The sequence below is a fragment of the Garra rufa genome, chromosome 16 (assembly GCF_049309525.1).
Source record: "Garra rufa chromosome 16, GarRuf1.0, whole genome shotgun sequence".
In the NCBI taxonomy this organism is placed as follows: domain Eukaryota; kingdom Metazoa; phylum Chordata; class Actinopteri; order Cypriniformes; family Cyprinidae; genus Garra; species Garra rufa.
Window position 1 is genome coordinate 23370743 of NC_133376.1, and position 21184 is coordinate 23391926.

Genomic DNA, 21184 nt, shown 5'->3' on the forward strand with positions numbered 1-21184 from the left:
GGACATTTCACTTTGAAACTGCCGTGGAACGTGCAGTAAGGTATGTAATAATTACGGTGTTGCAGAAATGCATGTAGAAGCATGTATTTCAAATGAGCCTGGGCTGACTTTGTCTGTAGCTGATGTTCGTGTACAAAGCATTGGTATTGATCCCTAAACATGATTTTTTTTTTTCTGGGAGGTTTCCACAGTGTCCTTAGTGGCTCAGATGGAGGGAGTCTCCTATGTTCATTGGAGCATCCCAAAACCCAACACTTGTACTGTAATTCCTCTTTGGAGCTGACATTGTATCTCTAGCAGCTACAGCAAGAAAACAGTAATGGTGGACTGCTGCTTTTCACTCAGGCCTATGTCTATGCTAATAGGGCAGATATCGTCACAAATGGGTGGTAATTTCTCCCTACGATGACGTGTACGTAGGAAGAAATCTGGAATTGTGTGTTCAGAGAGACTGTTTATGATGCATTAGCATTATAAAAAAATAAATGGGTCGATATTTACCATTATAGGCTGGTTGTTTTCACACAGTGTGGCCACACATCTCTGCTCAAACACTTAATAAAAGTGATTTTTGCATAATAGTTCCGCTTTAAGTTTTTCGAGTGAGTCTGAAATTATGCACTGTGTATTTTCTTATATTTAGATTTACGCTGTGAGTGTTTGTTGTTTATATTTTCTAGAACTGCTGCTTTGGGACCGAGCCTCTGAACCAGCAACTGTTAACTCCCTTTGTATCATAGTGTGCTGAATCTGTTTAAAATCCCAAGCCTGACGTGGTTGATTTGTGTTTGTGATGTTGAAAGTCTCCTCTGGGTCCCACTGGCTCCCAGTCTAATTGCTTTTTCACGGTCCAGTCCGAGATTGGGAGTGATCAAAAACATTATTGCAGAAATTTAATGCACCATGTGGACGTAGCAGCCTGGTGAAGATGGATCAGCGGAGGCCCATAGTACCACGTGTACGAGAAGACAGGGATCATTTCTGAGGCACACAGCTAATGTAAAGGGAATTGAGCAGAGGAGGAGTAATAAGGACAAAGAAGGCTAATTAAAATCAATGAACGTATTGGGGAATTTTCGCCAATCAATGCTCTTAGATGGTGGAGAAAAAAACCTAACGGCTATTGAGGCAGATGCCTGAAAATGTCTGGTGGGTGTAAAACCAGACAAATACACAACCCCGTTGCCCTTCTCTGTTCACCTTTCTCTCTCTGCCTCGGCAGTCACATTAGGAAAGAGATTATGATGAGAGATGATAAGAGGTTATATCAGTGCTGCTGTCATGCTCGCACTGACCTCCATCCCCAGACGTGCTTGAGTAAATGCTGAAAATGGACAGTAATAATGTTCACCTGGAGTAGGGTGGTGCAGTTCCACTGCTCCAGGTTTGTTAGTATTGCTGATGGTACAGATGTCCCCCGTTCCTAAAGTTATTAGAACAGTGACAGACCTGCGCTTTTATTTGTATGCCCTTGCATGTTTGAGGGCGAGTGTCTCTGTGCATATGTGTATGAGCCCATGTCAAACATTTTTACCATCCCGTGCACGTAACCTACCCATCTCTGCCTTTCAATTTCTCATTTGCTGAGCGAGGGAGAGAGAATGGAAAAGAGAGAGACGGGCAGATGGAGGAGTAAAGGAAAGTAGGAAGATTGATGAACCTATTGGAATCAAATTTGGTGGCAGAAATGACTGTCAGCCCCAGTATCCACAACAACACATATTCACAGCACTGACACAAAGACAGACTCGCTGGGCTTTGTCTTAGGATCATGAAGGAGCATGAAATCTTAATGGTCTGTCTTGTTCCTCACACAGCTTTGTCATAAAATATTACTCAAGTACATCATGAAATAATTATTCCCCAGCAAATCCAGTTCATTATTAATTCACAACAAGCACTGATAAATAACGCTGTTGTATTGGCTGGCAAACAACTGGATGTAAACAACTGGAGAGCTCTGTGCTGCTGTCTGGTCCCTTGCACATAAGAGCGGTAAACTTGGTTAATATGACATGATTGGTATAGGGCCCTCAGGAATTGTGGTATCTTACTGAACAGTGAGTGACTGTATGTGTGTATGTGACTTACATTGAGGCTACGGAGATAGACGCCGTAATAGCAGAGCATTGGCCGGAGGGCATAACTTGCGTGTCAGGATATTTTTCAGTTCTCATATCAGCACATGCCTGTGAAACTAGTGCTGTAGGCCTCAAGGCTACAGTGTTGTAGTGATAGTCCACAGTGCAATTATGTTTCGGTCAATGGGACTTGGTGTTCTAGAATTGTTTATACTACAGGGCTGTTGAATGCTTGAATCTGATTGGCTGATGAACATACTAAGGTGTGCAATTATTTTTAGGGAAACACACGGCTAATGTAGTTCCAGGCAAGTCTTGACCACATTACATGTCTATATCACTTCGCCACATGATTTCAGTTTTTCAAAGGTCCTTACAGCCTAAAACAGCTAACTAACTAAAACCCACAATGATATTGGCTAACCAAATAAATACAGTAAACAATAGGATAAATAAAAAAGATTATTCCCATGTTTTTGCCACAAAATTTCTTCCACTCTCTCTTCCTTACAGACACACACACACACACACACAGTTTGCAATAGGGCTGTCACAATTCCTTGATTCAATTCGAGTACTCGATTTAATAAAATCCTAGATTGAAGTTTGTCTGTCGAGTAACCGGAAAAATACCGGAAGTGGTGTATTCCACGGACGAGAATCCATGAAACCCGTTATTAGTCCATTCTCCAAGGATGCATGATATAATAAAATCATAATAAAGCATAATGCGATTGTGAATTCACAAACGCTGTGACTCAATAAAAAAAATATGTGGGATGCAGGTTTAATTATTTACATGCTTGTAGGTTACGTACATGTGTCTCAGAGCGGCTCTGTTCACAGTAAGTGCGTCTCAAACTTCATCTCTGCATATTGCTGTGAGTTTGGGTTTATTGTAACGTTCATCTGGGGATGCAACGTGCGCCATTTCATCAGATTTGTAGGGTAAATAATTTATAAAACTACATAAACACATGAGAATATATCAGTATCTTTCTGAATATGCTAACTGTTAATCGCAATTTCAAAATAAAAGAAATTATAGTGGCTTAAGCATTTCTGTCATAAAGAAATGGCCAAATATTCAAGATTAAGTGGGCCTATTGTTTAAAATATAATATGTACTTTAACAGTTTTGTTTAATAAAACCATATGATTACTTGCTTTTGATAATTTATTTGAACAAATTATTATTGCCTCATTGCTATTATATTTTAAGTAATATTAAAAGCTGTTGTTCGCTTAGATCTATTTTTATTACTACAAAAAATGTATTATAATTATCCGATTACTTGATTAAGTGTCAGAATAATCGACCGATTACTCGATTACCAAAATAATCGTTAGTGACAGTCCTAGTTTTATTAGATTTTATCAGTAACATAGTTTAACACCTTAAAAACTACATGATATTTCTCACAACTAAGTGACAACTGTGCTGTTCCTGAAGAAAATGAACTTCAAAGTTTCACTATTAGTAGAAACGCTGCTGGCTGAACACTTAAGAGGAACGCACAGACTTACAGAGGTAATTTACATGCTAAAGCTATTTCTCTTTTTCTAATATCTAATTTATTAACTGCATTAGTCTGCTATCAACAGCTCAAGCCTCTGTTACTAGGTCTAAAATAACGTTTTGGAATTAGCAATTGAGGCGTTGGATGAGATGCATTAATCCTACTTACAATAGGGTCTTTCTGTGTCAAATCAACAAAATTTCAGACTCCCCAGCTCAAATTTTTGATTTTGCTAATATTTTTTCTGAGGAAAGATAAATGTGTAGTGATGAAAGCCAAAATATTAAATGTCATTGATGAATATTTGAGTAATCCACTATTTTGTAGAGGGAGGTCAAAATGGCATTCAGAGTCAAGTTACAGGGTGGTAAAAATGACTTCAGAAAGATGGCAGCATCATGTTGTTATTTTTACACCGAGATCGGTAAGTCTATTAGTAAAATCAGTTGACTTTAGCCATCTGTGTTGCATTATGTGCCAATGATGACCATTCAAAAATGGACAAACAGCACTTTTCAATTTTTTTTCCAAAGTTTGCATGCCTGTAACTAGGCATGGGATGATAACCGGTTTCAAGGTTTACCGCGGTTTGAAAAAGTCACGGTTTCAAAACCGGAAACAAAAAAAGTTATACCGTTCCTACGATATGCGCATTTTCTGTGTCAAAGTGAAAGCGCAGGACTCCCTACTAGGTTGTGTGTGTGAGTCCCTGCAGAGAAAACAATGCAGCCCCTCCCCCACCGGTTAGTGCTCAGGCGCGTGTCTGTGTTTGTGCACGTGATCCACAGTCAGTGAGATTCAGCAGTAATATAAGTTCAGGACGGCCAAAGGAGGTGAACCCCCACAACACAGAGTGGGGAATAGCAGACTATATGTACTAATTTTACGTTTCTGTGAACTTTAGCACAACAATTAAGTTAAAGTGAAATCACGTCTTTGCTTTTAAGCCTTCTGTCACGTTAAAGGTGCAGTGTGTAGGTTTTGTGGCATCTAGCGGCGAGATTGTGAATTGCAGCAGAGTACCGCTCACCCCTCCCTTTACAGAACTACGGAAGCCGATACAGGATTTAAATCTCACCTTTTTTTTGACAGCAACGAATAGTGAGATTTCTTTTAAAATGTAATTTAAGGAATTATATTAACTTTATCATTCAATAAAACTATGTTATTGTGAATATTACTTGTTCATCATTGTGTCAGTGTTTTTTTCGCAAGCTGATTCTATGTTAATAAAAACATAATGGTTAATTAAGGTCTTTATGCACCCCTGAAAACATAGTTATTGCACCACTGTCTAGAGATCATCTTAAATATTACACGGGGCACCTTTAACACAAGTGACTGCAATTTAATTTAATTAAGAAGATTCAATTATTTATTTTAATTATTTTGCCTTCTGTTCCATGTTACAAAATGTTCTATATGTTTCCTAAAATAAAATATACTGTAATCCGTTTGGGGAAAAAAAGGTTGTTTTTTTTACCCAGACATTTAAATGTAACATTGTAGAGCAGTGATTACAATACCGTAATACCGTGAAACCGTGATATTTTTATCCAAGGTTATCATACCGTCAGAATCTTATACCGGCCCATGCCTACCTGTAACTCAATAAATATTAAAGGTATCTTAATTCCCGTTTTATAGATATTGGGTCTTTCCTTTTGGCATCTTTATTTTTAAGGTGCTATATGATTTGGTTCCAGAGATATTGGAATTTCAATATAGCTCCATGAGTACATTTTAAAAAATACACATTTTCAGTGGTCAAAAACCAAATGTGGGTCAGTTTGCAAAAAAAAAAAAAGCTATTTCTTTTCTATTAAAGAGATATGTCTGAAGAACAAATAATGTTGAAACTAGAGATGTATCTGGTTTCCTTCTGTCAAGCTGCATTGACCATACCAGTCTGAGTGCCACAAATATTCTTTTACCAAAGTCAGCATGCCTATAACTCAAGAAATATTAAAGATATCGCAATACAATTTTAGATTCTAGTTGTTATTTTCTGAATCTTAATGTTTAAGGCCCTACGTTGTTCAGTCCCAGAGATATGAGGATCTAATTATGCTCCATTTTCAGATTGTGGAATATGACCAATTTTCAGTGGTCAAAAACCAAATGTTGGTCACTTCGTATACAGCTCATACTTATTTTATTTGAAGTTATCATAATATGATTTTAGAATTTGGTAGAATTTGGTTCCTAAGAAACTTTTTCTTTTGAAATCCTTATTTTTTTATTATTATTATTTTTTTTATTAAAAATAATGAAATCCTTATTTTTAAGGCCCTGCATTGTTTCTCTAGTTTCAACATTGTTTGTTCTTCAGACATTCCTGTTTAAAAGAAAAGAAGTATCATATTTTTGTAAACTGACCCACGTTTGGTTTTTGGCCACTGAAATTGTGTAAATTGTAACAATTTACTTCTGGAGCCATATTGAAATTCCAAAATCTGTGGAATCTGAAGATCCGAATCTCATAGGATTAAAAATAAAGATGCTAAAAGTAAAGTTTGTTTAGACCCAATAACTAAAAGGTTATTCAAATCTATAACACTTCTTGAGTTAAGTTCATGCAAAACTTGGGCAAAAACTTTTTAAAAGTGCTGTTTCCTTATTTTTGAATGGTCAACATTGGCAACAAAGATTGCTAAAGTCAACCGATTTTACTAACGAACAATCTCTGTGTAAAAATAACATTGTGATGCTGTCATCTTTCTGAAGTCATTTATACCCCTCTGAAATTTGACTCTGAATCTCAGGTGAAAATTGGCATTTTGACCCCCCTCTACAAAATAGTGGATTACTCAGTAAATATGTAGCCATGACATTTAATATTTGGGCTTTCATCACTATACATGTCTATCTTTCTTCAGAATAAATAAAAATAGCAAAATAAAACATTTGAGCAGGGGACCTCTGGTAGAGTTGACATGGAATGACCCAATAGTGTTTTAAGGACAAAACCCGCACGAATGCCTTTAAATATATCATCTTATCAATGTCTTGAGGTGTGGTAACCGTATAAGCGGAATAATTGACTTCGGTCCGTTAAATTCTTAGAAAAAAATGCACACCCGATGTGGTGATACAACTACGGCTTGAAGCACTATTTTCTAAGAAATCAACGGCTTGTCATCAGTTATTCCTTGCATATTCTACAGTTGTCACATTCAAACGACAGATCTGTCTTCTGCTAATGACGCTTCAAAGCTTCTTTTTAGGAAGCGGTCTAATTCATTGCTCAGTCTACTCGTTGTAATTACCTACAATTCAGTGAAGAAAGGAAAAAAAATATATAATTGCTACACAGAGATGTTTTGACAGTGGAGTACAAACACCTTGATGAGGTGCCTAGGTACTGTACCGTTCTCTCTCTCTTTTTTTTTTGCAGTCCGGCGATGTCTCAGATCTTTAACTGCCGGTGGCTCTGCAGCGCTGAATAGTAATATGTGTGTGCGTGCGTATGTGTGTATTTCACTCTCTAAGATCTGATGATAATTAGCTAAAGGTAATCAGGGGTAATTCAGCAACGGGAGTGAAAATGGCAGGAGACGCAGGGATGTGACCAGCCTCTCAACACACACCCACACACTGCAGCCTTTTAGTATGAACAACCAGGAGCAAAGAGAGGGAGAAGCAGGGATGAGGGGTAAGTGTGACAGTGATGTGTGAACGCACCTTGTTTTTCCCCCCATATCCCCATTTTCCCTTCTTATTCCTGTGTGCTTTCTCTCTCTGTGTCTTGGCTCCGGTCCTCTTGGATGTTCACCAGTGCAGTTACTGTAATCTGTGAACCATTAATGCATAAATGCCTATACTGATTTATGTCCTTATTATATTCAGTGTTTGTGCACTGAACAGAGCCAGTGGCTTGTGAATGTGATAAAGATGCACTAAAGTGGCACGGGGTGAGAGAACGAGAGAGAGGCCTAAAGCATTGAAATAACACAGAACCCTTGAATGTATGTGCAATACAACATCAAGGCTTACCTCCTATTTAAAAAATGCATACAAGCTGGTTGCTTTATAGTTAAAGTATGATTGGGATGCAGAGACAAGGACAGTTAGTGGAACTTGAGCTAAGGCATTCATTGCATGAAAATATTCTAAGACTTTGATTTGCAATATGCTGGTGTGTTTTGAGCGACATGCCACTGTTTTCAATATTCTATGCCTTTCTTTATGCCTGATGCCAAGATGTCAGCATGACTGTACTGTAATTCATAAGGTGCAAGGAAGATACATGAATGGACTTGAATGGCTACAGAAAGTGGAGAATGAATTGGCTTTATTTACCTTTTCTTAATCATGAAAGATGCAGTCAAATGCAGCAGCAGCATGATGGTGGTGCATTTGGATTTGTATATCTGCACCTGCAACATGCGGATGAACCCCTACCCCTCATATAAACTCTGACAGTGTTAGCTGCACATCTCATCTGTCTATAAAATGCTGTCATCTCATAAAAAAATCATTTGAATGGATAAGACTAAGTTCTTGACCCTGAAGTTTAACAGAGCATTTTAAAACCTGGTTTAATGAAAAATATGCTCTTGTATTGAGTTGTTCGTTGTTGTCTGAATACAGAAAATAAGATGTTATGAATCAGCTCATAGATTAAATGCATTTAGGTATTTCTAGGGATAACATTCTTGTAGTGTTGTCATGATACTGGAATTTCTAACTTTGATACGATACCTTGAAAAATATCGATATTCGATACAATTTTCGATACCACAGAGAAAAAAACTGCCACAATATTAAGGGGGTAAATTTCTTTTTTAATTTAAAGATAAATATAACAAGATAACATGACAATGATGTACAGTATGTGCATATGTACACTGCTACAGCCCTGTTCAGCTTCTTAGCTTCATTTGAGTTTGTTTCATACTTTCTTTGCTGTTCAAATACAAATGCAGCTGGTAGTGTAGGTTGTGAGTGTGTTGTTTAACAAACTTTTTTTTTTCTTTTTAGACCACACTTTTAAAATGAACTGAACTATAACTAATCTTAGAATTTAAGTTAATGGTAATAGATATTTGTTCAAATTAGTTAACATAAACAATGAAAAATACTTCCAAAACATTTATTAATCTTAGTTAAAATTTAATTTAAACTAACATTTACTAATACATGAACTAATTAAAATATTTTTATTGGACCAGAGCTAACATGATCAGTTGTAATTTTATTACCTACCGTTATCAAAAATTAAAATATATTGTAACAAATGCATTGCTCATCGTTAATGAATGCTGGTTAATACATTAATATTATTTGATGAACAGACAGATTTTAATGCCAGATTCACATATAATCACCGATCCATGCAAACGTGCGTGCATCACACGTGAAAACAATGCTCAGTTGCTCAATGGATCGACATTAAGACAAATAGCATTATTTAACTAATATTTTTTTTTAATAAAATTAATTTAGCACAAGTTAATTTACATTTGGCCACAGTTGAAGTATTTACTTGTCTACGATTCCTCAATCAGATTATATTAACGGATTACGGTGAGTCAACACTCATATCAGCTAGGCAATCTTATTTAATGATTCAGTCATGTTAAAATGAGAACAGTTACCAACCTCTCGAAATTCTTTATACTGTATAGATCCAGGTGTCTGTCTTTCAGGTGCTTTGCGAAATTAGTAGTGTTAGTGTCTTTTGTTAGCACTGCTCTGTAGCAACTCTTTACGTTTACATATCGGCTTGCTTGTGTACGTCGGCTTTCCGTGTTCATTTGCTTTATATCCAAAATATTTCCAGATAGCACTGCTGCTGTGCTCTTTATCAACCAAAGCCAGTGGCGGGGTCGCCGCACTCGCCTTTCTATTCGCTTCACTTATGCTATTTAACCAGAGCGAATGAGAGGAGACAGGCACTGCGGTCACGTGTGGTGTTTGTCGCGCCTTTGGAGAGAAGTGAAAGTGACAGCTCGGCTAGTATCGATACTTTGGGAAATTAGTATTGGTACCGTTCAGATATTTCAGTATCGATATTTATTGAAATATCGATATTTTTGGCAACACTACATTCTTGTGGTTCAAGTTGTCTCTCTTTTTCTTTTGAGATACCTGACTTTACTATATTAATACAGATAATACATTTTATGCAGTATTTTGCTACTAAAATCAGCTTTTTAACCTTCTTTCCACATTTCACCCATTATCTTTTTCATTCTCATTGTCCCTAATGAACAGTTAAATGCTAAATCACATTTTTACTCCGCTAAACTTGTCTTTTAGTCTATTTTCCCTTATTCAGATTCATCGTTCTTTTATTCTTTAGAGAAAATGTTATTACTGCCATTACATTTCTAAGAATATGCCATGTATAATGTTCACTTTTCTTGAGGTGAGTATATCATCAATATAATAAATATATGACATACATTTGTCATTGTCATTACTTGCAGCCATTTTCCTTCCCATTCCCAGTATTTTTATGCCTATATTGTACAGAATTGGTGCAAACTGCTGTCCCACAACTAAAAAACACATTTAAAAAGCATTTAGGTATTCAAATCTTAGATGTTTGCTAAGATCCTTCTATTATCTGTTGAACCTCATGATGATATTTAAAATATCAGTAATCTTAATACATACATAAAAAAATCATAATTTATTGGGAAATTTCAATTTGGAGCAGGCTGTCCCAAACCCTAACCCCTACATTTCAACTTTTGAAAATATTGAAATAAAACTTGTACTTTATTCCACTGTTGTTTTTAAAAGTATTTTTTTTTATTTTTTAAAAAGTGAGGTTAAGTAAAGTTTTTTTTTTTTTTTGGTAAGTTATGAAACATAATGTAAAAAATTGTCCCGCTTTTTTCATGTCACTACCGAAACAGTAAATGTTTTAGTCCATTGGCTGCGACTGATTTCAACTACACACATTTATGATCAGGAAATATTTATGTGCCCCCCTCTCTTAAAGTTACAAGTTGTGAGGAGATAGGCTCCAACATTTTGAGGTATGTGTGTTCAAAAGTCTGAAAATCTATGTAACTTCAAGGAATTTAACTACCAAACACCTTTTCTGCATTTAAGCACACTTTTTTGGGAGTTATTCTATAACGTTTAGTTTTGATATGTGTACCACTGTCCAGAACTGTGCTAGCTAACCATGAACTGATTAGTATCTTTGAGCTAGGTTCAAAAGTATATAAAATTAGCACATTTGGTGGCGTTTCGTAATGACATCTTTGTTTTTTTAGGCGTTATTCCCCAAAATTGTCACTACCAAAACAGTCACGACTGAAACATGTCATCATTGTTTCGGTAGTGACAAAAGGGAACAAATAATCCTTTATTTGGGGGGAATAAACAAAATTTTAGTACAGTTATGCAATTTTTTAGGTATTTTAGTATGTTTTAGTAGTGTTTGCTAGTTCAAATTCTGTAATGTGATGTTGTCGCTACCAAAGCATTACTGTCACTACCGAAAATGTGCAATCACTGAAACATCAGATGTTTTGTCAAAAATAAAGTTGTACTGAATTATCAACTAAGATGTTATGATAGTTTTTGGTTTAATGTATATTCAAACAAATGAATCCTTAAGTTTAAAATCAGTCTGATAAACTTTTTGCCTTTTACAAAGAAAAACGATTAAAAATACAACAAATTGCATAAATTAAACTTGAAATATTGTTAAAAATTTAATTCTTATTGATGTACCTTTGAGAAAAATTGTAATAAAATAGCAAATATATATATTTATAATGTAGATGTAAGCAAAATCTTAATAGGTCAGTACCCTTCTAATTAAATTATACTGTGTTTCTGTAGTGACAAATTTGGGGAGAGGACAAATATTCCAAAACAATTTTAAATCCAATAACTGCACAATTACTAGAAATGTGTACCTTGGATATTATACAATTTGCATACATTTTTTTTGGAAAAAGACAATTCTTTCAAGACGTTTCCAACTCTGACTTTGGACCAGTTCTGTAGAATGGCCCATGTATACAGTCCACCCTTCCAGCTGGATGAGATGGGCTTTTATTAGAATTATACTTGAACACTGACATTCGTAAATCACTTTCTGGTGATGCATTTCAACTAGCTTCTCTTTCCCTTTCAATATAGCATTCCTCCATTGGATGACCATGTCACTCCTATTTCTCCTTTGCCCTTTTATTCTCTTTTCTTATGCTCTCAGTTTCTTTGTAAATGATGCAGTCACTGGAAATAAGCAGACAATTTAAGTGCTGGATACTTCACTGCTCTATTTCTCTCTGTCTTCGAGCACACATACACACACGCAATCACATCCAAACAACCAATCATACCTCTTGCTGTCCCTCAGCCAGTGCTTATGAACATCAAACACAAACACTCAAAAGCAGAGCATACACACAGGAAGAAAAATAATTAGGTTTGTCTGAATTTGACTTAATGTGGGTAAATTTCTCTTATCAGCATTTCACATAGCAAGAGAGAGCAAAATGTCGTAATAAACAGCCTCCACTGTGCTGTGAATAAAAAGTGCCACTTTTTATATAAAGACAATTCATGCATTTAGGTCAGTGAACAAAGTTGCCCACATGTTCGACAAACCCCACTCACCGAGCGGAGAGTGAAACGAACCATGTTCAGAAGCGATCTTTGCTAAGCCGAGCAGTGTTTGGCTTCCTATGGGAGGCCTGTGCATTTGTTTTTTTTATAGCTCATTTAGAGCCAAACTACAAGGCACCACGCTGCGCGCAAACACGTCCGTGCATTTATGCGTTCTTCCCACACTACACTGTATCACTTTAAGTAACCGAGCACAAAAATAAAAAGTTGTAGCTCTGCTTGAATGGGTCTCTGTGCATGTAAATTATAAATGAGCTGTAATGATTTAACAAGCATGTGTTTGATAAGCTATGTAATTTCAATGAAGGCTGCAGGGTTTAAATGGACGTGCTTTCAATCAAAGCAGTCTATATGCATGCTCTGTGTCAGTCGAGGCATTGAACGCAAGTGATTTTGTATGTCCGTACTCACTCTATTAACCTGCCACATGCTAAAATTAGCAGTACTTCAAAACTAGTAGCATTATCAAAGCCTATTTCAGAGCTTGCAGCTGGTTTTTGCGTGGAATAATAAAATCCATCTATTCAGACGGTTCCGGGCCCCTTTCAGACCTAGTCCAATTATCTAGAGCCACATTCACTTAATTCATATTGCCTCCATTTCATTGATTCTAGAGCTATACAGGCAACTCTTTGAGACCCATTTTACCTATAAACTCAGCCTGCCCCAGACACAATCTCCTCTATCATACTTCCTTTCAGACAACGCCGTCTTTTCTTGACTTGTTCACGGCAGGAGAGGCCCATCAGACCTGTGTCTAACAGAAGAGCGTTTGATTGAGGCGAAATAAAAAATTACTTTGTGTCAATGACCAAAACGGCCACATTGATTAATAAACGACACTGACGTAGGTCCTGTGTCTATGACAACCCTGGCCTGGCAGAGGATAAGACAAAACACTCATTGTTGTATGAGTGCTGTTCCCTCTCCAGAGAGCAAGACGAGTCTGACTGCATTTCCGCCCTTAAAAAGGACATTACTAAGAGCTCAGAGCTCTCTCGAGCTGTGCATCAATCTCCTTACTGTAATATATAATGAATCAATAACTTACAAATTATGATTCCGTTGGAGTCTTTTATAAGATTAGAGTAAGTGCATTAAAAGAAGAGTATTGGTGTCATAACCTCGTTCAGATTTCGCTGATTTTTCAGAAGTGTGGTTTGATTGTGATCATTGATGTTGTGTATACATGCACTTTCTGGCATTATGAAAAGAAGCACTTAATAAAAAGGGGAAAAATTAAAACGCTTGATGTTGTTGCCATGTTATGTTTATGTTGCCCATGATTAAAAGGAAATGAAGGAAATGAGGGGGATGATTTAAAATGTGAATCACCAAATGTAGCACTGTTTTTGTTGTTGTATATAATTAGTTTTTGACTAATGATATAATTATGATGATAAGAATTATGACAAATCACTGGTATGTTAATAATGATAACAACCATTATTTTCAGCAGAAAACAATTATATGTTTTGTTAATGTGCGAAAATCTACTCATATTGATAAATGTGATCCTGGACCACAAAACCAATCATAAGTAGCACAGGTATATTTGTAGCAATAGCCAACAATACACCGTATGTGTCAAAATTATCGATTTTCTTATGCCAAAAATCATTAGGATATTAAAGATCATAAAGATTATGTTCCATGAAAATATTTTTTAAATTGCCTACCGTAAATATATCAAAACCTAATTTTTGATTAGTAATATGCATTGCTTAGAACTTCATTTGGACAACTTTAAAGGTGATTTTCTTAATATTTAGATTTTTATATAGTTGTATCTCTGCCAAATATTGTCCTATCCTAACAAACCACACATCAATGGAAAGCTATTTATTCAGCTTTCAGATGATGTGTAAATCTCAATTTCAAAAAATTGACCCTTATGACTGGTTTTGTGGTCCAGGGTCACATATCACGATGATGATCATATTACCCACCCCTTACTGCAACCAAGATTAAGTTTTAAAGTCCCCATGAAATCAGAATTGAAGTTTAATGGCTTTTAGTATGAATATGTTAGCCTTAAGGTTATCTATAAGCTGTTGTGCTCCAAAACAATGACAAAATTCACATTCTGAAGATATAAGCATATAAATTTTACAGTCTCTAACTTTGCCAATATGGATCAACGATTTTGATGACATCACCCTGCACTTCAGCTTCTCATCAAACTTTCTGTCCAATCAAGTAACCCCTACAGTGTACGGCTGTGTCCCAAGCTGTGATATAAATGAAACCCCACTGGCTATTTTAAAAAGAGGGCAGGACTGCTTGATATGTTCCACCCTGTTTTCCTGTTTCAGTTGAAATTACGTCAACACATAGAATAACACTGGATTTTTCAAAGCACTTTAGTGGACCTTTAACAGGATTATTGAACAGAACCATTCTCATCAAAAACTGAACAGAGATCTTTTTCAACTGAGTCAGATCACCACCATGGATGTATTTATGCATTGCAAGTAGCAGTAATTTTCAAAAACGGCAAAGCACACTTTATAACTGTGTTGTTGAGTGCACTGTTAAAAGCTCCAGATTACAAGTGTTTGGTAATGCTAGGGAGTCTGGGAAATCAAGTGTGAGATTATTACAGCTGCCAGGCTAAAAAAACATGAGTGAACACTGTATTATTGCCATTTTAGAAGTACTTGGATGTTGAATGGACACTCTAACGCCATACCAAAATACTGCGTGATTGTTGCTGCTCTGAATGTAGTGCCAAGGTAAGAGGAATATGACTATGTGTTATTTGTGTGTTGTTTGCCATTTTTCTCTGCAAACAGCAAAAAACCTTTCTTGTACCCAATATCTGATAGAATATAAGTTGCTCTAGCAACAGTGGTGATCGTTAGATCATGAATCGCTTTGTCGGCCAGCCTCAAACCACTCACCGGGCACGTCTAACTTTTTCCTCTATTCTCCACTGACATGCAGTTTTTGTATGTTAAAGTACATTAAATGTTACATTAAAAACCACCATAGTGTTTTGACAAAACAATTCATTAGAAAGGCTGTGGTGGTCAATAATTTATAGTGAACTAGCTGCAATAACAGTGAGCATGTAGAAAGCTCATAGCTTGTGTCTGTCTTTTTGTGTATTACACTTTCCACTATTGCTTACAATAGGGATGTAACGGTATTATCAATGTCATGGCATGACAATAGCAAAACTGTCTTGATATTATCGTGGTCATATGACGATATGAAACGATAGGTCTCCCAGGCAAAAGTGTACTTTTTAAAATATATTTAAACTTCTTATTCTAACATAAAAGGTCTTTAAAGTTGTATTTTGGTCCATTATGCTTTGGCACAGTGTCTGTCAAACAAACTAAAATCAAAAGCACAATATGGCCTCATCAAGTCTGTTTTCGCTGCACGTTTCAAAGCGAAGTGCGCACTTCATTCAGGTGATCAGCTCGAGATCCAGTGTTTTCAGTTCCTCAGAACGGCTAAGTTCACAATGAAAGCAGTGAGCTCATTTATTGCATGTGCTGTGAGTTTAGCGCACCTTTGAGAACACAACGGCGACCAGTTATGCTTTATTTTTTACGTGACTAATGTTATTAGCATATTACTGAAGCTGGAGCTTTCCATCAAAATAAAAGCTCAACTGCGTTTCCATCAAAATAAAAGTGCAGCATGAATTGCTGACAGCTAGTAATGTTACTACAGTCCAAATTCAAAATATCTCTTTCAAGTGTAGAAATTAGGAAAGAAGTATTGTGATTTCTCTGCTGTAGTGTAAAGCATAAATAATATGGTTATGAAATATTCATTTTCCTTTATTTTACAGTGCAGTTGTTTTACAATATATGGCTATTACTGTCATAGGAATAAAATGAAATTTGTTATTGTTCAAAATTGTTATTTTTATAATTATATTCTAATTTGTTTGGCTTCCTAAAACACCAGTGTGAATGTAATTCATACTGAGACAGTGTACCACAACTAAAAAGAGTATTGAGTCCCCTTTAAAGTTTAAGTCAATTCACTGACTTTTTTCTCACTTAAGTTTTCTCAGTTAAGAACATCAGTTGGAGCTCTTAATTTTGAACTCTCAAAGTGCATTAGATAGAACAATTTAACTTTAAAATGTACAAAATTTGTCTTTTTTTATATCACAATAAATATTGTATCGTGGACGTCATATCGAGATATTATTGCATCGTAAGATTTTGATATTGTTACATCCCTAATATATAGAAAATCAGTTGTGAAGCTGCTTCATCCCTGTTGTAATTTGTAGTGCTGTTTTTATCATGCAACCCACTGCAGAGTGACCCCACTGACACACACGCCACTCTCACAGGCCCAACTGAGAATTCTAAAACAACAAAAGCTGCTGCCTAGAGATCTGCCTATGATTTTTACAGATATTTTAAGCTGTATCTGCAGTGAAAATAAATACAAATCACTATACCTAAAAATATAGATAATTTGCTTTCTTAATAGTAAATGATGTTACTATTACATTTTTTTTCATGTGTTTGTTTTATTTAATTTCAGATGGTTGCAACAGAAAGGGTAAAAAAAATATTTAGACCATAACCAGATTTAATCTCTCGTGAATTTTCTCTTACTGAGCTGTGTTGCTCTCCGGCTCTTGCTCTCTTTCTTTCATTGCTCATCTGCATCTGACCACCATATTAATCTGCGTTAGAGTTGATGTTCTCTAAGTCTGTGTAATCTGCTGTGTGTGAGTTGAGTTGGGTCTGAAGTACTGGGCTAATCCTGAATGTCTCACTCTTGATGTAGTTCATCCTGTTTTTGTGCGACAAGATGGACTTCAGCTGCTTAAATTTGATTAGATTTTCTTTTGTTAAAAGTTTTATGGTTGATGTATCCACCTTATTTTTCCCGTAAGAGCGGACGCGGGTCATGCTTCCGGTCTCATCCACGTCCAGCTTTTGCTGCTTGATATTGCAAATTGATGTGTCTTACCATATTATTTTAATTTATTATCTTAATTATGAACACACTGGTTTGTAGTGCAAACAGTTTTACTGTTTAATGCACATTGTTCTTCTTCTCCTTATTTCCCTATAGTGAATAATGTACTTCCGCATTGAAGAATAAGGTGTATGCATTGTTTTTATGCAATAAAAATGGCTCAAATGTGCATGCCTAAAAGAAAAGAAGTGTAAGGGTAGTTGTGGTGCTACTCTTGTAATAAAATGGTTTTGGGGTAGCAGGGCCTGTGTGAAGGGGGGGGTGTGTGTGTGTGTGTGTGTGTGTGTGTGTGTGTGTGTGTGTGTGTGTGTGTGTGTGTGTGTGTGTGAGTGATGATGATGCAGGCCTTGCTGTACTTCTTTCATGCAGTGTAAAGTGTGTTTGTTACATACTGGCCCCACTGTTTTGGCATGGCTATGGAGTCATGCTGGCAACTCTACAAAACCCCCACTGTTTCCTGGCTGTCACCAACAGGGCAGGGGAAAAAAATATGAGAAATAAGGAAATATGATAAAATATAGAAGCGTTGCCACCATGTTAACACACACACACAGACACACAGACATGCTCTCCCTCGCTCTGTACTTACTGCACCTTCAGAAATCAAGATGATTTCCCTGAAGATTTACAGAGGAGTGCCTTTGGCATTCATAAATAAGATGCAACCCAAAACTGCAATTCTTTTTCTTTCTTTCCATCTTTTTCATTGCACAGATGTGTCATTGAAAAACTAAATAGAGGTAAAAGGAGAACTTTACTGTGAGCTGTGAGCATTAATTTAAACAACAGGATATACCCATAGAAAGACTATAAAAGTAAGTCATAACTCAAGCATCATGTTCTCATTTACAACCGCTATAAAATGCGTTCTGATTCAGTTGAAATCACACTGCAGTGCAATGTCTGTAATCTGCGCCATAAAATGTCTTTTAATATCCAATGATGTTATTAGATGTTCTACTGTATTACAGTGTCTTTACACCGATTATGAGAGAAAGTGCAGTGCAAATACACGCGGATGCACTATAGCCCTGAACTCCTGTGCAAACTCTGCACCAGGTTTGAAAGTTACAAAAACAAATGCAAATCTTCAGCAGATTGTCTAGCTACCAGTATTTAAATAGCCGTCGTGAGCAAACAAGCGCGTTTAGGCACTATACACAGTCGCACGCGTTTAATAACAGGTCATTAAAATAAATGAGTGAGAGTCCCAATCCAGAATCTTAATTCAAAGCGCCTGCATTTAAATCCTATGTGGCTGCCGCCTCAGACTGATTAAATAGGCGTTTAAGAGCAAACAAATGAAAGACAAATTAGAGGGCTACGCATTCAGACAGAATATAGGCTATTTTTTTTTCAGGCTATTCAGTAGGCTATTCTCTAAACAGCGCTTGTAATGTGTATATAAAAAAGCATATTTCTACCTCATTTCAGTTGAAGTCGGAGTTGAGCAGACCAGAAAATAAATGAACCTCAGCCGTCTCAGACTGACCGTTGGTAACAAGTAGCTATATAAAGAAGTGTTTAGAGCAACATACCTCAGTCTGGGGTAAACGGCATCTTTCCTCTGTTTAAATTCTGTGAAATGTTTATTTTCTTCTTGTCTAGATCGTGTTTTTTCAGTGGGTTTGACTTGTCCCGTTCTCTGTGTTTTTAACCGTCTCAATCTTCAGTCAGTCAGGCTCGCTGTGACCGTCGCGCGCGCTCCGACTCTCTCTCTCTCTCTCTCTCTCTCCTGTCACTCAGAGCGATGCGCCTCGCGCTCTCTCTCTTTCGCGCCACTCCACCCCTTCATCTCCTCAGCGGAGTAACGGATTTTAACAGATCACTTTACGAACAAAACAACATCCATCTTTCAATAGTATATTGTCGATATGTGTTAATTATAAAATGACGAAATATATACCTTACGCGTATGCGTTTGTAAAAAGTAAATGGATCATTTCTGGGCTTCGGCAGGGCTGCCAACTTTTGACTTCAGCTTGGAGTGAGAATTCCCAAAGCCGTCCCTGTAGGGGGGTCCGGGGGCATGCTCCCCCGTAAGAAAATTTTGTACATTTTACAGTTAAATTCATCTATCTGGTGCACTTTGAGAGTTCACAATTAAGAGCTCCAATACAGTTTCAGTGTGCAAACTAAACAAAGAAAAAAGCTGGTCAATTGACTTGATGAGGTTTAAAGGGGACTCAATCCTCTTTTTAGTGTGATATGGTGTCTCAGTCTAAATTACTCTCACACTGGTATATTTAGAAACCAAACAATTTAGAATTAAAAAAGAATTAGAAAGAACAACAATAATAATAATTTTATATTAACAACAGTAATATTGAAAACAATTCTGTAAAGTAAATAAAAACAAGTATTTCACCGGTATGTTATTTTACCTTTTTCTACAGTTTTCTACATGTTTTGGTGATTTGAGAAAATTTACCAACCATAAATATTTTTCCTGGCCATGAAACTGTTTTTGCAGAGGCTGCTACTACAACTAAACATTTTTAATAATAATAATAATAAAAAAAAATACATTGAAAATTAGAACTAAACACTGCATTTTAATCTTGATACAAGCAAAGATGCTACACACGTTCGCATGAGCAGTGTGTGATACTGTTTTTATCATAAAATGATGTAAAGTAACTTTTGCAGTGCTGCAAAACTGTTCACTTTTTACCACAACAAGAAACGCAAATTTACAGTGAAAGAATTGCAAGATTTAGTCATTATACTTTTATAAATAATTACAGCCGCATTTAAATATAAATATAAATATAAAAATATAAATATATATATATATATATATATATATATATATATATATATATTTATATTTTTATATTTATATTTTTATATTTATATTTATATTTAAATGCGGCTGTAATTATTTATAAAAGTATAATATATATATATATATATATATAATTTTTTTTTTTTTTTTTTTTTTTTTTTGACACGAAAAATTCAAATATTTTGCTGTTGATATATTAGTCTGCTGTTCTGAGAAAATAAATTTTTCTCATTTTTGAAAAAGAATCCTTCATTCATGAGATTTATCACTCTCGAGGACGAAAAACAAAACTTTTATTCAAATTCTGAACGGATTATATGTAGCCTTGGAGTGCGCAATAGCCCTTCCTTGATAATCACTAAAACGTGTCGCTTCAGTTAATCGCAAAAGTCCTTTTATTATCAATGAACCGCTTATTTACAGTGAGAGGACTGGCAAGTGCAATCTGGCGTTTAGAGGTGAGTGAATTCAGAACGCAATGGCCAATCACAGGCGTTCTAGATCAACATATATGTCTGTGATTGGCTACATTGCTCAGCGCTACGAAAACACGTTGTCTTTTGGCGATTTCCAGAGCACAAACACAAATACGCACTGGAGCTTTTGCCAAATCTGTTTAGCCAATATCTTATAGTATTACAGTTTTAACTGAGGGTGCTTTTGACTGCGTGAGAAAATGGATGTGTGGCGTGAGAGCGTGTGAAAAGTGTCAATTGCGTGAGTCTCACGCTGAATGCGTGAGAGTTGGCAGCCCTGGCTTCGGTAATATTTCAACTTGGAATATAACGTTATATTGTTTTCAAGTACATATAATTCATTTTCTACATACCCCACTTCATTAGGCACATATCAAACCTTTTAAAAAAAGTAATATTTTCCCACCTCAAGCATTTAGACACCTTTTTTCCTCAACTCCGTAACGGACTAAATGAAATTGGTTTTACATTGATTTTACACTGATCTTGTTACAAAACAAACATTTACCTACTGCTCATGTGTTACTCATGACAATTAAATGATAACAAATTAAACAATTTTCACATTTTATAGGTCTATTTTTTAGCTTAAAAATACACAGATTGTATTTTTGTAAAAATAGTTTTTAATTTAGAAGTTAAACTAAAACCATGATTGTTTTAGTCCTTAACATGTCAGATGGTAATTAGCAAAAATGCTTTCATCCTTAATTGTGACCCTTCAAAGCCAGTTATAAGGGACATTTTTCACAT

General features: G+C 35.9%; 2 protein-coding genes across 2 annotated transcripts in view; one reads left to right on the plus strand and one right to left on the minus strand.

The window, feature by feature from the left end:
• Positions 1–18829, minus strand: part of flrt1b (fibronectin leucine rich transmembrane protein 1b) — a 29214-nt gene extending 10385 nt beyond the window's left edge. Inside the window, exon 1 of the mRNA XM_073821128.1 lies at positions 18706–18829. The gene's annotated coding sequence lies outside the window, so the exon portion shown is untranslated. The remainder of the gene's footprint in view (positions 1–18705) is intronic.
• The window catches only part of macrod1 (mono-ADP ribosylhydrolase 1), a 96259-nt gene that overhangs the window by 26774 nt on the left and 48301 nt on the right, over positions 1–21184 (plus strand). The window lies entirely within an intron of this gene.